Source organism: Ursus arctos, unplaced genomic scaffold, assembly GCF_023065955.2.
Source record: "Ursus arctos isolate Adak ecotype North America unplaced genomic scaffold, UrsArc2.0 scaffold_3, whole genome shotgun sequence".
In the NCBI taxonomy this organism is placed as follows: Eukaryota; Metazoa; Chordata; class Mammalia; order Carnivora; family Ursidae; genus Ursus; species Ursus arctos.
In genome coordinates, this window is record NW_026622985.1 from 101,623,628 (window position 1) to 101,639,484 (window position 15,857).

At 57.8% G+C, this 15,857-nt stretch overlaps 1 protein-coding gene across 1 annotated transcript in view; it reads right to left on the minus strand.

The window, feature by feature from the left end:
- The window catches only part of PTPRN2 (protein tyrosine phosphatase receptor type N2), a 742,666-nt gene that overhangs the window by 422,972 nt on the left and 303,837 nt on the right, over positions 1-15,857 (minus strand). The window lies entirely within an intron of this gene.

A 15,857-nucleotide genomic window follows, 5' to 3' on the forward strand; every position in this document is an offset into this window, starting at 1 on the left:
ATCACATACCTGCACACACGCATGCTGCGTGCGCTCACACACATATACACACCTGCACACACACTACGCACACGCGCACACATCACACATACCTGCACACACGCATGCTGCGTGCACTCACACACATATGCACACCCGCACACACACATGTACTTATGCGCGCACACATCACATACCTGCACACACGCATGTTGCGTGCGCTCACACGCATATACACACCTGCACACACACTACGCACACGCACGCACTCATCACACATACCTGCACACGCATGCTGCGTGCACTCACACACATATACACACCTGCACACACACTACGCACACGCACGCACTCATCACACATACCTGCACACGCATGCTGCGTGCACTCACACACATATACACACCTGCACACACACTATGCACATGCACGTACACATCACACATACCTGCACACGCATGCTGCGTGCACTCACACACATATACACACCTGCACACACACTATGCACATGCACGTACACATCACACATACCTGCACACATGCATGCTGCGTGCACTCACACACATATGCACACCCGCACACACACATGTACTTACGCATGCACACATCACATACCTGCACACACGCATGTTGCGTGCGCTCACACACATATACACACCTGCACACACACTACGCACACGCACGCACTCATCACACATACCTGCACACGCATGCTGCGTGCACTCACACACATATACACACCTGCACACACACTACGCACACGCATGCACACATCACACATACCTGCACACGCATGCTGCGTGCACTCACATATATGCACACCCGCACACACACATGTACTTACGCGCGCACACATCACATACCTGCACACATGCATGCTGCGTGCGCTCACACACATACACACCTGCACACACACTACGCACACGCACGCACACATCACACATACCTGCACACACACATGCTGTGTGCACTCACACACATATACACACCTGCACACACACATGTACTTACACACGCACACATCACACATACCTGCACACACACATGCTGCATGCGCTTACACACATGCACATACAAGACACACTACACACATCACATGCACACCACACACACGCGTGCTACAGGCACTGACACACATGCACACATCAAACGTACCTGCACATCTATCCATGTACCACACACACGTGCACACTCAATTCGTCTGCTCAGGATGTGACCCCGGGCAGACCCTTGGGGGCAGGGGTTAGGTACGACCCTAAAACACAGTCCACCTGCTGTTCTGTGCTACCTTGCGTTCCGTTTGCATGGATTCCCCATGTTCCGAAGTGCGGCACTTGTAGCTCTGGGCCCGCACACAGGCCCCCGTGTCTCAGACCCTGTGACCTGCCTTCTCAGGGCACCGACGGGCAGCATCTCCGTGGGACAGTGGCACTGCAGATATCCGTGCATGCCGGCTGGAGGCAGAGCGGTCCCTGCCTCCAAATAGAGGGAGAACCCTCCCACACCACAGGAAGGCAAGAACACGGGGTCAATTCTGCACAGTCCAGTAGAAAATAGCCAGATACGCAGAGCAACTTCAGTTTAGAATCGCTCGACTCAAACTCAATCTGAAGATGCGTGGAGAGCTCTGAGGCCGGGCACCTGTAAACCAGCTATGTCAGGGACTGGACAAGGTTCCTGAAAGACAGCTGAGGCCGCAGGCTGGGGGGAGCTGTGGGACCACAAGCAGCGGGCTCCACATCCACCCCCGGGCACAGGGGGACAGCAGCGGGTTGTCCTACCTACCTACCTGTTAAGTTCCCCATGCTCCCTGAACCCCCAACATGTCTGGGCCCAGCAGCTGCCGGTGGTTCGGGTTCCCACCCCCTCCGACGCTCCCTCCCACCCCACAGGGCAAGAGGCACAAGCAGAACTGGAAGGACAGCAAGAGTGGGGGACTCTGCCTTAACATGGCCTTGTGCACGCCTGTCTGGGACTCACCCCACGTGAGCAGACATGTCGCCCTACACCTCCGTCCTCCAGGAAAGGGAGGAGACAGCGCCTTCGAGTGGACCTGGGGGCAGTAAGTGAGCAATTCATGGTCACTGTTCCCACCAGGACTGTCCCGGGACGAACAACCATCACACTTCTGTCTGCAAAGCATCTGAGAGGGAGCCATCCACACAAGAGAGCCATTGACACAGAGAGAGCTAGCTGTCTACACAGAGAGAGCCACTGTATTTGAAGGATGCCAATGGCACCATCTTTCCCAGAACAACCCTTTTCCTTTTTCAAGTCCTGTTTTCTTCTATGTGACCTGAAACGCTCGATTTGAGGGACTCCCCGAAGTCCATGTGCAGGGACAGTTGCTGCTGGTGGGGGTGGGAAGAGAAAGGTCCACTCTTCTGACGAACAGATTGACCACAGGCTCAATCACACTGCTCTCCAAGTGTTGTTGGACAAGAATTTTCACCTGTTCTCTGTACACTACACGTAAGTGTATCACAGACCCAACTGGTTAGCTGGTGTCCCTGGAATGCGGGGGGCACGAGTCGAGACGGCGGCACAGAGCAGCTCATCCAGGAACTCACATGTGGTGACACAGAGACTCAGCGTCACAAAGAGCTGAGCTAGAGGGGAAAGTGCCAGAAGGGAAGGAGGGCAGGGAAACACTACCAGAGAGGATACAACACGGCACAATGGATGACACGGTGTGCGTGACAGGAACAGGACAGGGTGTGACAGATGACACAGTTCCACCTGACACATTCTCCTAGCGGAGAAACACTCCTGAGGGGCCCACAATGTAGGCATGAGCCTCCCGGCAGCCTGGGCGAAGAGGAATGCACGGGAGGCAGGCCATCCCTACCGCGTAGTGGCAGAAGTCCTAACAGGGCACCAGCCTCGATCCCGGCCTCCAGCCCCAGGGGTTAGGACGGGTTTTCTGGCCAGAAGACTTGGAGAAGCACCCTAATCAGCTGCAGGTGTTTTCCTGCAAGCATTTCTTCATCACAGAACCAAGGACAGGAGGACATGGCAGAGCCCCAGGAAGGTCCCAGAGGGCCCATCTGCAGGGATGCAGACCACCCCTGGACACACATGCCCCCAGCACCCGCTGGTCTCGGGTGAAAGGTACGTCTCAGCTCAGCGCAGCAGGGGCAGAGGCTGCCGGCCGTGGGGCCGGTGAGGACAGAGAGCCAGCCGGGGCTGTGCCGGCCTGCAGGGAGGGAGACGGCAGCCACATGGCCTGCCGGCCAGGTCACGGGGGCTTGAGGTTCCTGTCTTCACGGTGAGGGGATCGTAAGTAGAACCATTCACCAAACGGATGCTGGAAATTCTTTTACTTGTTCAGTTTTTTAGAATAAAGTCAAAAATCCATGAGGGCCTTCAAAAAATTAACATATTCTAGATTTAATTACAGATAAAAGAAATCTGACTTTTATTAAATGATGATAAATTGCATATTCAGAGCGGAAGTTACCGCGGAGCATGAGCACGCTACCGTCATCTCTGTGCTCTTCTAGAATAAAAGGGTCACACAAGCGTTTGGTTCCTGAACAGGCTCCTTCAGAGAGAGAACGAGGTGAACGCAGAGCAGAGCTCGTACAATGACCCTGTCAGGGTCGGAGCCTGCTCTCCTCTCCAAACTGAAGCAGGCACTGATTTCTCCCCTGGGGCCGCAGTTTACTCATGGGTCCCAAGTCCCTTCCGACATGAACTCATGCTTCCGTTTACTTCTCCGAGGACTGCCGGACAGAGCCGTCCGTCTGTCTGCAAGCAGTCAGGTGAGCGGGCAGGTCCCCTACAGATGGGACTCAGTGGCGGCGGGCTGCCCTCTGGCTCCATGGGGTGCACGGCGAGCGCCCGTTGCAGGTGCGCCCGGCTCGCTCAGTCAGCTGAGTCCCCCACGCAGGGCCAGCGTCCCACTGGGGTTCGTCTCAGCGCCCCTACGTGGTGCTTCTCCCTTCGGAGGCACCTTCGAACACCTCCCAGTCCTGCAGCGAGAAGGCAGACCAGTGGTAAGTGGGCATCGTGGGATGTGCACGAAACACCGTCCTGACACAAGGATGATTTTCTCTCATAAAGATGTCGAAATTAAGATTACCTTTGGAAACAGTTCCCTTGAGTTGTCCCAGCCTCACGTGACCACCCCTCCTGGAGGTGCCTGGCCCATCTAGACGTGTTTCCGTGACAGAGCAGACCCCTGGGGCAGGCTGATGACCGTGGACCCACAGCCGGCCCTGAAATGGAGTGCTTTTGGGTCCCGAGCTGGGCCAGCAAGCAGCAGAAACCTAGCAGACTTTCAGCCCTTTGTTGGTCACCACACTCCAGCGTTACAGGGCGAGCAGTCACCGTCCTAGACCAGAATCATAAATTAGAGGGAGTCAGGCTGCACGTTCCTCTTTCCTGGAACTCCTCTCCCTGCACCCCACAGAAGTGGGCTGTTGCTGACGCTGGTGGCCAGGGTCAGAGGAAGTCTGGGCTGTGTTTTCAGGGGCGCGGTGTCGGGTCAGGATGAAGTTTTATCTCCACAAATGAAAATGCCATAAACATGCTTTTCAGTTAAGACCCTCCGTTCAGGGAGTCTCATGAAATAGCGGAAACGTGTTCCACACGCCGCACGTTTTCCTTTGCTCCGCATCATTGTTCTCATCAAACCCAAATACTGATTGCGCTCCATGCAGTGGGCAAAATACCAAGCTGGGCAGTGGGGTCTGAAGATGCATGACACATGGCTCTTGCCCATGGCAGTTAATGCCACCAGGCGGGAGGGTCTGACCCTGGCAGCTGGGCCCCACACCAGAGTGTGGAGGGTGACCTGTTAACAAGTTTCCAACCAAGCTGGCACTTTGAGAACCACTGGCCTACAACTTTGGGGTCAGCAAATGTTCTCTGTAAAAGACCACAGTAAACAGCTCAGGCTTGGCAGCCACAGAGAAGATGTGAAGGGTGATGCAGAGTGCCAGGAGGCCGGTGTGGCCGGGGGCCGCAGCTGGCCAACCGTGGGAAGGGGTGAGGCAGGGCGTGGGTCGGGGGCAGGGACAAGGAGGTGCTGGGCGGTTGAGAGCTCTGAAGAGCCTACAGCACGGCGCTCTAAGCTCTCCCCGAGAAGCTGGAGAAAAGGCAGGGCTTGGGTGTGAGGACAGGACAGGGCAGGCACCCAGAGTGCAGGGGTGCGGGTAGGGGTGACCTGGCAGGGCTCTGCTGGGCAGAAGGCCTCAGCACAACAAGCAGCCCTGGGCCCTGGCTCCCCTTCCTTCCCCTTCGATGCCGGGGACCAAGAGCGGAGAAAGGCAACCGTCCTGGCGGGGCTGGGGGCACCACGTGCTGCTCTGCGTGCTGTCCGTGCGGTGGACTCCCCTCTGCCCAGGTCCCCACGGTCCTCAGAAGCCCAGCACAGGGCAGTGAAACGGCACCTCCACAGGAAAGCATCTGTTCGTGGGGTCAGCTGGGTTCATGAGGAAAGAGCCCAAAATTAAAGAACGCACTGTATATGTGGGGACTCTTCAGACACGAAAGCTTCACTCTGGTCACCACCGTTACAGTGGCTTAAACTCAGCTTCGCCGCAAACGGTCTCTTCCAGCAAGTGTCGGCTGAGCCACACGCGGGTTTGCTGGGGATGTCGGTGTGGTCGTGAGGTTGGCGAGACTTCCTAACGCGCCATTTTATGCCCTGGAGGGAATTATATCGACGCCTTTGCTGAAGACTTTTCACTCTCAATTTGCTTTCCTGTGCTTAGTGATGATTGCAGGAAAACAAAACATTGCTCCAGCGCAACCGCGGTTACGTTTAGAAGGCATCACCATGCCAGGCGCATCTACGCAGGGCCGAGGTGCCGGCACAGAGGAGGGCCCTCCCTCCGAAGCCACCTTCCCGTGATGTGAACGCCGCGAGCCGCTGCTGTCCCCCGGCGACCGTCAGCAGCCCCCGGCTTCCCTCATCTTCCCCACGGCCAGCAGCTCAGCGGTGCGCAGGCCTGCCCTCACGCAGGAGGAAGTCCAGAGAGCCACGGCGGCCCACACGTCCCCCACCTGCGGCAGGAAGAGGTGTGGTTTCACGTTTCAGTGCACCACCTGTGGGTCTGACCAGGTCGCCACGCTTCCACGTTCTCCACACAGTATGCCATGATCTGCAACCCCACGAGACGCCGCTGTCAGCCCCCCGCCAAAATGAGAACTTCCCTGAACGACGCTGTGTCGCGATGAGCTGGCACAATGTCTTCCTGACTCCATGCATTCCAGGCTCAGAAAGACAACAGCAACTCACAATCCCACACCCTTTAGGGTTTGAATCTCGTCTCCCACCGAGTTCATCCTACGTTGTTTGACGCTATTGCGACCCCAAGGAGCATAATTACTAGTCCTGTATCTGACAAAGAAGGAGCCCAGAGCTTGCAGAGACTGAACAATCATCCGAAGTCTTGAAACAGGAAAGCAGAATAGAGACTGGGACCCAGGCCCTGAACCCACTCCCCTGTCGTCCGTGGTTCTCCTTCCCAGCTTCCACGGTCATGGGACAGCAGAGCAGACACCCAGACGGAGCTGGGGACACTGGAACCTCTCTAGCCTGGCTCACTCTTGATGGGGCCGTCATTACAGCTGAGACACCCCCAGTGGAGACACGGGGTGAGGTAAGAAGCCGTACCGCCCTCGGCTCCACTAACTACCTCCACCGGGCAGGGATCACACGTCACCCAGCTGAGCACCTTCTGCCCGCTGGCTGGTGGGCTGATTGCCAACGACCTACGGAGCCCTCCCTCACAGCAGGTGGAAAAGGTGTGCCCTGTGCATACAACCGTGTCCTCCCTGTGGAGAGGTGTCCCAGGGCCAGAGGGACGTGGGCACCAGCCTTGCTGTGTCAACTACTGGCTTCATTTTCAAGAATGAGCTTCCGGAGTCTAGCACCTCAGGCTGGAGGAAAATGTGGCTGACAGATGGGAAACAAGCCCTAAGAACACAGAGCCGGTCCCCGCGGGCATGCTGGCCAGCAGCATCGGCCAGCGACACCTCTCCTGCTTCCTGCCCACGTGCCAAACAGACTCAGGCTGGTCCTTAATGCCAGGGCCCATTCCCACCCCGCCCCAGGCAGCTCTGGGCTCTGACACCTTCTTGACCCTCTGCCCCACCAGTGAGAGGTCCTCTCCCAAGTCCTGGCATCTGCAGGACCTGCCCTGGGTCCGGCCGGCGGGGGTACAGTTTGCCAACCCCAAGCATTCTGCGTGGCAGCCATGTGCTGATGGGCGCTAGCAGCCGGAGGGGCTAGTGTGCCACACACCTGTTGTGCAGGAAACACGGGGGCAATCCAAGGGCTGAAGACCTGAGCGCGCCTGTGGGCTGGCGGGGGCGGCCACCCGCACGAAGAGGCCCTCCCTGCCTGCCCCACCGCCAGCAGCTGAGGGACGGGCGCTGAGGGCTGCACAGGGAGGCTGGACTGGGAGCTGCCACAGGAGGCCCGGCCACTCCGCTGCTGCTGAAGCCTCAGGTACGGTGTGCTGGGCTGCGGGCGGAACGGTGGCCCACGCTGAACTAGAATCAGGCGTCCTCAGCCGTCCCCGTTGCCGCGGGGACCGCGGTTTATGAAAGAACCACAGGAAAGTGGCCTCTAACAGATGCTGGGACCGCCTGCCACGCAGGCCCACGGGCAGCGGTGTGGCGGATGGAACCTGGGCTGCGAGGGCGTGTGTCCGTGTGCCCTGGCGACGAGGTCACACGAGCCGCTTCCTGCGCACAGCCGGGGGCCACCCCAGCCCTGTCCCTGTCTCCTCACCAGGTGCCTGTCTTGAAACAACTCCTTACGAGCTTCCCTGCAGCCCCGAGGCCGTTTTCAAAACAAGGCCCCTTCTGTTCAGGCACAAATGCTAACGTTTTCACCTGAAGACGATGAGAGAAAGGAAGAAAAGCAGTCACGTGCAGACAAGCTACACTGCCTGTGGGAACAGGAAGGAGGGGTGCAGACGGTAACGGGGGCGGCCGAGGCGTCTTCAGGGTGTGTCCTCACGTCCAGCGGGAGTGCCCATGTGGCCTTGGCCACGGAACCACCCAGCTTTCTCAAGTCAGCCGCTGCCTTGACAGAGAAACCCACGTGGCGGGAAGAGAAACGCCGTTGGAGCAGTCACGCGGCCCAGTCCCTGGCCTGTGCTTCCAGCCGGGGCAGACCCGAACCACAGCTACGAACACCAACGGCCCTCATCTGCACGTCTCATTCCAGGCGCACCTCGTCCCACACGAAAGTCCTCCCCAAACTTCCCGAAGCAGCTTCCCGGTGCTCGGGTCACCCCCCACTTCTCTGTTTCCCTTGCCCCACATGCCATCTCCTGCCCGCCGAGCACACTGCGAGCAGACTCGGAGCGTCAGGGCCCCGTCACCCGTTCTAAGGCACAGCACCTCAGACCAGGATGGCCGCCAGAACCGTCTCCGCGGCTGGGCCCTCCCTTCCCTCACACCCGGTCGGCACCGCAGGCAAACTGGCCCTGCTCGGTGTTACAGGTCGGGTCACGCCAGCGGCTTCTCCACTCATACCAAGGAAGGGCCCAAGACCCACCGACGGGGGTTCCCCAGATGCTGATGTGGACAAGGATCTGAAGGCCCGTTCTTCGGGGGAACACGGAGAGCTGTGGGCAGTGAGGGGACACCGCAGGGCATCGTCCACCAAGAGAGGGCTGTGCTCGGAGAGGTGACCGGCTGCACACAGCTCACATAACGCAGACTCGCAACAAAGCGCTCATGTGCGTGCGATCGTGACCATCCACGGGCAAACAAGCAGCAGCTGTGGTTCCAACACCCACGGAGGGAAAGCAGCGTCCGCAATACCCGACCGTGCTGGGTGCTGTCGGCAGGCCAGGCCAGGCCACCCCATCTGACCCTCACGGAACCTACGGAGCCGGGGCTGCTCCCGTCTCACCAACAAGGCACCGGAAGTGAGGACCTCCCCAAATCCCCACAGCTTGGAGGCGGCAGAGCACACACGAACCAGGGCGCCCTACCTCAGGAGCCCAGTCCCGGGCAGAGTCAGCTTCTCTCTGACCCCGTGTCCTTCCACTTTGAGGGGTCTACACAGCAGGACAAAGCATTTATTCCACACAGTGGGGTCCACTTGAGACCCCTGTGCCCACATACAGCCTGCTTGCTATGAAAGTGGACAGCTTCCACCTACAGTGCGAAGACCGCTGACTAACTTGGTAATATTTACTGAGCACTGTGGTCAGGCAGCGGGGCAAGAGGGCGGCGAGGACTCTAGCTGCGGGGCACAGCCTACCATCCAGCCTCGGAAAGGCTCCCGCTAGGTATTTCTTAAAGGATGTCGGAGCAGGGGGAAGGCTCGCCTGGCAGGCGTGGTGGTCTAGGCCCTTCTAGCACGCGGTGCAGAGAACGTGGGGCTCTAGTTCCCAGGCACCCCAGCAGAAGGGGGTGAGCACGGGCAGAAGGCGGACCAGGAACAACAGAAGCACAGTAACCACCGGTGACTCCTGGGGAGCAGGGGCACGGGGTGACTGAGGCTCTCAACAGCCGAAGGGAGGCCAGTCGCCACCTGGAGCAAAGGGGGTGGCGCCCGCTCACCCACCTGCAGGTGCGACCGTGCTCCTCCCGTAAGGGGCATCTGTGACGCACTGCCTCCCATTGTCTAGACGTGAACGTGGGACGGCGAATATCAAATCACGCGGTTTCCAGTCTTTAGTTTACGCACCATCCCCAACCTCGCCCTGAGCGCGGCTCCTGTATTTCCACACAGGTAACCCTGCAAATTACAACACACGAAATCCCCTCATGGCATCGACTCGTTTACGCTCAGGGTGCAGCCATGATGAGAACTGGCCTCCACAACTTCTAATTACAGAAACACGGCTCTGGAGTCTTCTCCAGCTGGGCCGATTAGCACAGCTCTGCCTCGCTGACAGCACTGCCCTCCACTCCAGCAAACACTTGTCAAAATGCCAGACGCAATTACCTGGCTGTTTAGAAGGGAGTGATGGGGCCAGTGCCCTTCCTTTCCCATCACCCACCGTACCTCTGGGAGGCTGCCGCCGTCAGGCACTTGCTCTGGGGCCACCAAAACCTCCATCCTCCTGACTCACGTGCCCCACCGGCCCGCCGGGGGCTGGCCCCACCGTCACCCACCCTACAGGCAGCCCCAGCACGTGCCCGTCACCCCCTCATGCCTCCGCAGGTCAGATGGCGGGCTGCCTCATGCCCAGTGGGTCTGCTCCAAGGTCACCCCGGGCCTCGTCTGATGGCGGCTGGAAACAGCTCTCACGCCCGGCCCGCTCAGCTGGTTTCTCTTCAGAACACTTGCTAGCTCTTGATGAGCCGGGGTACGTGACCTACATTCTGGTGCTTCCATCGTTCCACAGTGCACGTTACTACACAGCGTGCTGTGTGATCGAGTCATGCCGTACCGCATGACGCCATGTCAGGGACCGCACCGTGCCAGTTACAGTACGTTACAGAACGCTCTGTCTTGTGATACTCGGGATGCCACACACATCACACTTCTTCCCCGTTCTCGCCTTCCCTGGGGGGCTAGCGTCTGCTGGGGCGGAGTGTCTCGTTGGCTCAGACAGCGTCTCTGCTACTGAACGGCGCCTGGCCCGAGGCTGACCTCCAGAGGTATCTGCTGAGCGACTACGTGGGACACTGGACTTAACGATGAAGCGGACTTCGAGAATCCACTGGTCCTCAGAGATAACAGGACTCGCTAGCCCTAGGTGTGGATTTCTCACCGACAGGTCTGTGCCTTCCTACACCGGGTCCCGCGCAAGCCCATGGCTGGGGGAGGAAGCAGGCCAGGCCTGCAATTTGCCCAGGAGCTCAGCTCGGGCTCCGTCATTTCCACACTGGGTAGCTCCCCAGGTCCCCACCGCGCCCCCACCGGGCCCCCTGAGCTCCAGACGCCACTCCTGCCGCCACCGCACTCCCGACCCTGGTAGCCTCACTTCTGAGTCTGGTGCTACGGTCTGAGCCCCCGCATCCTTGCACTGGTTCTGTGTCGGCATCTGATTCGCGATGTGTGCTGGTGCCGACAGACAGAGGTGCACTAGAAGGGAGGGACCACACGTGCTCGTGCGGCTGGTGCAGGACTCCTGACTCCGGTCTCATCCCGGCTCCACGTAGGCTGGTGGGGCGTGCAGGAGGAACGCCAGCCCTCCCGACGCGAGCTCCCTGTCCACACCCTCCTGGCGACTGAGCAGCACGTGACACGTTCTCAGCACTGAGGGTGCGAGCACCTCTCTGTGGTCTTCCCGACGGAAGCACAGGCTGCCACCACATCAGTGTGCGGAGGACAGTGTGCCCAAATGTTACTGTACGAAGCTCCTGAGCTCTCCAAAGTGCAGAACACCCCCCAATGACGGTGTGTTTCACTGACAGTACAGTCACTTCTCTTCAGTTGCAGGAACCGCGTCTTTCTACCTGACATGAGTCCTGCAGCTGGGCCACTGAGTCAGCCCCGGAGGAGACCTCCTCACCCACCATCTGCTTTTTGCTAAACAGGAACGAGGACTGTTGCTGTGACCCAACAGAGCCTTCTTATCACCAAACAAGTGAGAAGCCCGCATTACCACAAAGCGCCTCAGAGCCGAGCCTCTCTCAGAGAGAGTGTTCCACTCCGAACCACGCTGAGGCCTTGAAAGAGACGACTGCTTATTCTCCGGGCTGCACAAGACGGAACGTTTCTCAGGATGTTCAAAGGGATGAGAGGCCTCTTTCTACACTTTGCCTTTGAAACGTATCATCTATCAGTTCGGAGAAACTCAACTCTTCCCCCGCAAGCAATAAGCAACACAGGACACGGAGCGGTCAGAGCTGGAGGCCAGGCCGTCGTCTCCTCTCACCTGGAGAGCGACCTCTCCAGCCTCCGACCTCCGACCTGCCACCCCATCCCGCGCAGGGCACCTGTCTCCTAGCTCCCCTCACCCTCGCTTCTGTGTCTTTGTCCTCTGCCCATGGTCACTTCCCCCCGTGCCTTGTTCTAGTGATCCACAGGCCTGGTGGATGCTGAGGCAGCTGCCTCGCCCTCCCGCACCGTCCACCGCCAGCACGCTCCCCGCTGACCTCGCCAGCAGGCCCTTGCCCATCGGTCGGAGCCCTACAGGCCAGCCAAGCCTGGACCCTGCCTGAGGCAGCTGGGCAAACAGGAGCCCCGCCACCCGGGATGCATGCTGCAACCTCAGCAAAGGCTGGTTTCCGAGCAGCAGCCAGCCTGTCCCGTCCCTCCCGCCGTGGGCAGGTCAGCGGGCCCCCCCACCCCATCAGGAGCGCCCAGAGGCATCTCACTCTCCACAGAGCCCACCGGCTGCTCTGGCCTGAGCCTCCCCATCTGTGTCGTGAGGGCTCAAAGAAGAGAAACACCAGCATCACTTTTACGTAAAAATCCTCTCTAAGTTTACATCTCAGAGAAGCGTGTAGAATCCTTGTGGACTCTGCCACTTTAATTAATTTTTCACAGGTGTCTCATTCACCTGTAAGTGAACACAAATTTTCCTATCAAGTGGGCCTTTTCTAGCATGTCCAGGGCATCCTCCTTATTTTTCACTGGAAAAGTACAACTTCCTTTCCACACCTGAGATCCACCAGCCCGTCCCAACCTCAGCGACAGTGCAAGGCCACAAACAGTTTCTGGGCCGCACGTGGCCAGGGACACACGCACAGCACCTCCTGGAGCGCTTGCTGAGGCCCCGGTGGCAGGTCCCCCAACGGGTTGCCCAGGGTGGATGGCACACGGTGTGACGTGCTGTTCATGCTGCAGTGGGGACTCCTCTCTCCCTGCCCGGACCCAGAGGCCTCCAGGTTTCAGATCCCTGTCCCAAGTGCAGCCGTGTGGACCCCTAGCCAGCCCCGTGTCACGGGAAAGAAAGCCAATTCCCTCAGCCACAGGGAAGGCCAAGCCTGAGGGCTCCTTGCGGACACTGAAGAGACACAATCCCACACTGCAAAGTCTGATTTGGGACTGATTCTGGATTCCAGCCCCCGCCCCGTTCCCCACCCTGTCCCTGGTATGTGGGCTCTGTGCCTTGGCCCTCCTTGTGGCCAACCTTTCGTCACCTTCCAGCCCACCTAAGAGCCACACTAGTCCTGGTCGCCAGCCCCAGGCCAGCTCCTCCGTGCAGCCTTATCTGGCGAGGCCCCCTCCCCTGGGTACCTGGCACTGTGTCCATGCCTCTGAAAGACAGGTAGGTTGCTGTCCCTGGGTGTTGACGTCAGCCTAGGGCCTGCAGGTGCCTGGCCCAGGAGAGAAGCTAAAGAAGCACGAAGCGCTGGTGGCTGAACTGAGTATGCTCACAGAAGGGCTCGTTTCGCTGTGCCGGGCACGACTCTATCATCCTCTCCAAAGTAAACACACCCGCCCCCTTCACCCAGACGCCAGGAGGCTGGGCAGCACTCATTGTCGTGGGGGCTTGGGGTCAAACATCATGCGTACGGGGTACAGTTGTCCCGACCCCTCACTCTGTAGTCCACACTTGATGTGTTTTAAAGCATTCCTGTATCGAGAGCCAACTCTGGAAATACGCTCATGAAGCCGTAGTGTCCAGAGATGAGCCCTGAGCTGGTGCCCACAGAGATGCCACAGGAGAGGCGGCCTCTCCCTCTTCTGCACAGACAATTTGTAAATCACACGCAGGACAGCAACACCGTGGAGAGGAGACTCGCTAACGCCTACGAAGCTCGACGGGTAAATGAGAATGGAGCCGGGCTCCCGTTAACAAAACTCGTGCAGAGTCATCATATCTTTGAATAAGGAGATGTTGTTACTTGAAATGGCATTGCTATCTCCCCAGCAAGATGAAAGAAAGAATGGTAGCCAAATGGCAAGTCTTAGAGGCTTAGTGTAGACAGGAGGGAGCTGGCTGACACCCACCAAGGACGGCCAACCAGCAGCTACACGGTCAGCAAGTGGGTCGAACCCACCACCAAGCAGAGGCCCAGCACTGAAAATCTACCCCCTGCGTGCCAGGAGAGGGCGGTCTGGAGGAACAGGTGATCTCAGAGGCAGGGCAGCATGCGGGAGCTCCGGGAGTAAGTCTGGGAGCCCTGGGGTTAGGGGTGCGTGCTGCTGCAGACGGGAAGAGGACTTAACCCTATCTCCTCTGAAAGGAGAAATGCAAGAGTCGTTAGAAATATACTACTTAAGAATAAACTACCAAGGAAATGAAGAGCAGGAAAGGATTTCTCTGTTTCGCCCCATTCAATCAGATGGCGTGGCTACCGACCGGTTCCTAGAGGTCCAGTTGTGAGCACGCTGTCGTGTGTGGGGGTGCACGCACTGAGCACTCCCACAGCGAACACGCTGCCCCCAGCGGTTTCTCTGCCCTGGCCACACAGAAGCACCTCCTCGTGCACTTACTTTGGATGTTCACGAGCGCCTCGTGTGCAAGCCGAGGTTCAGACATTCAGCAGAAGGTCCAGAAAGGGTCAGGTAATAGGAGGAAGAGATTCTGAACACGGAGAACGGCTGCATCTGCCCTCAGGACATACACCACCGACGTCTGAGGAGAACTAACGTGCTGTTCACTGCACGGCTAGTCATCGAGTTTTGTACCCTCTTGCGTGGGGTTAGCAAACAAATTCCCCTGAAGTTTCATCAGCAGGGTTGTGTCCCCTTCACTAGTCGTAAGCCCCAAGGGGGGCCTCAAGCGTGGTGCCAGGAAGCCCCTGAGGGAACCCACCGTGGGACCCGCCGCAGTGACCGGGTCTGCTGAGGGAACACCACCGCGGCCCCCCAGCAGGGCCGGCCCCAACCGGGCCGTTCAGTAGCTTACAACAACGACAAGGGCTCCACATTGTCTTTTACAACAAGAAACCCCCCAAAACTCCTTTCCTTGTTAACACGTGAATCAGTCTAGCGCTCAGGGAGCTCATTTCTCTTCCTGGTACCAACACCCTGGGGGACTTGGCCCTCGGCGCCCACTGCACGTCGGTATGTCTACTGCCAAACCGTAGAACCCTAACGTCACAGTTATTTTTCACCATCGTTTTCCCGCATCGCGTCAGGTACATTCATAACATCTACAATGATTCACAACACAAAAGAACTAATTTTTTAAAACTATGCATGTGTGTCACCCGTCAGCACATGCATGACGAGCACACTCAGCTCCCACAGCTCTGAGGGTTAGCACAAACACACGGCTACGATGCAGCAAATTCAAGCCTTCAGGAGGCTGTTGCTATGATGTGCAAACACACATCGGACGTGCAATCTCCCCTTGGCCTCAGCACACAACATAAACACATTTAAAATGGCCAAGAAACTAGATTTTAAATAATCGACCTCACTCTCCCCAGAAAGCAATAAAATAAACAAAGGCTATTGTCAGTGAGTACGCGGTCATGATTGCCAAAGATAGAAAAGACTTCTTTCCGTTTTATTCCATTCATTATCGCATCCTGACGTTCCAGCAAATCCGATTCTGAAGGCAGCACTCCCAGCACTGGGATGAATGGCCAGTTGTAAAACAACTGTGAATGTGTTTGTGCCTGAAAAAACCAGTAAGTGATTTGGTCTTAAATATGGTCAATAATCGCGTACGCTGAGCAGCTGGGACGGTAAAACGGATGCTGGAGGGAAGGAGGAAGGAGTCAGAGCCGCTGACACAGAGCCTGCCCCGTTTCGGGGGGCAGACCATTTGCAGTGGAACCAGCTGGTTCCAGGCCACTGTGCCGAGGGACGGCACCACCCAGCTTGCCGAGTGCTCTGGCCTCACAGCGAACCATGACACTGAAGTCAAGCCCCGGTGTATTCGGCTCTCCTCAGAGCTGAAATTGGTCAGGTTTCTGGAGGAAGGTACAACTTTGCATGAAATTCTCCCTTAACCAAAAATTACTGGCTCCTGAAATCATCACTTTCACCCAGCTATCCTACAGATAAAATTCAACATCGACCAAAATAGATAAGACAGTTCATT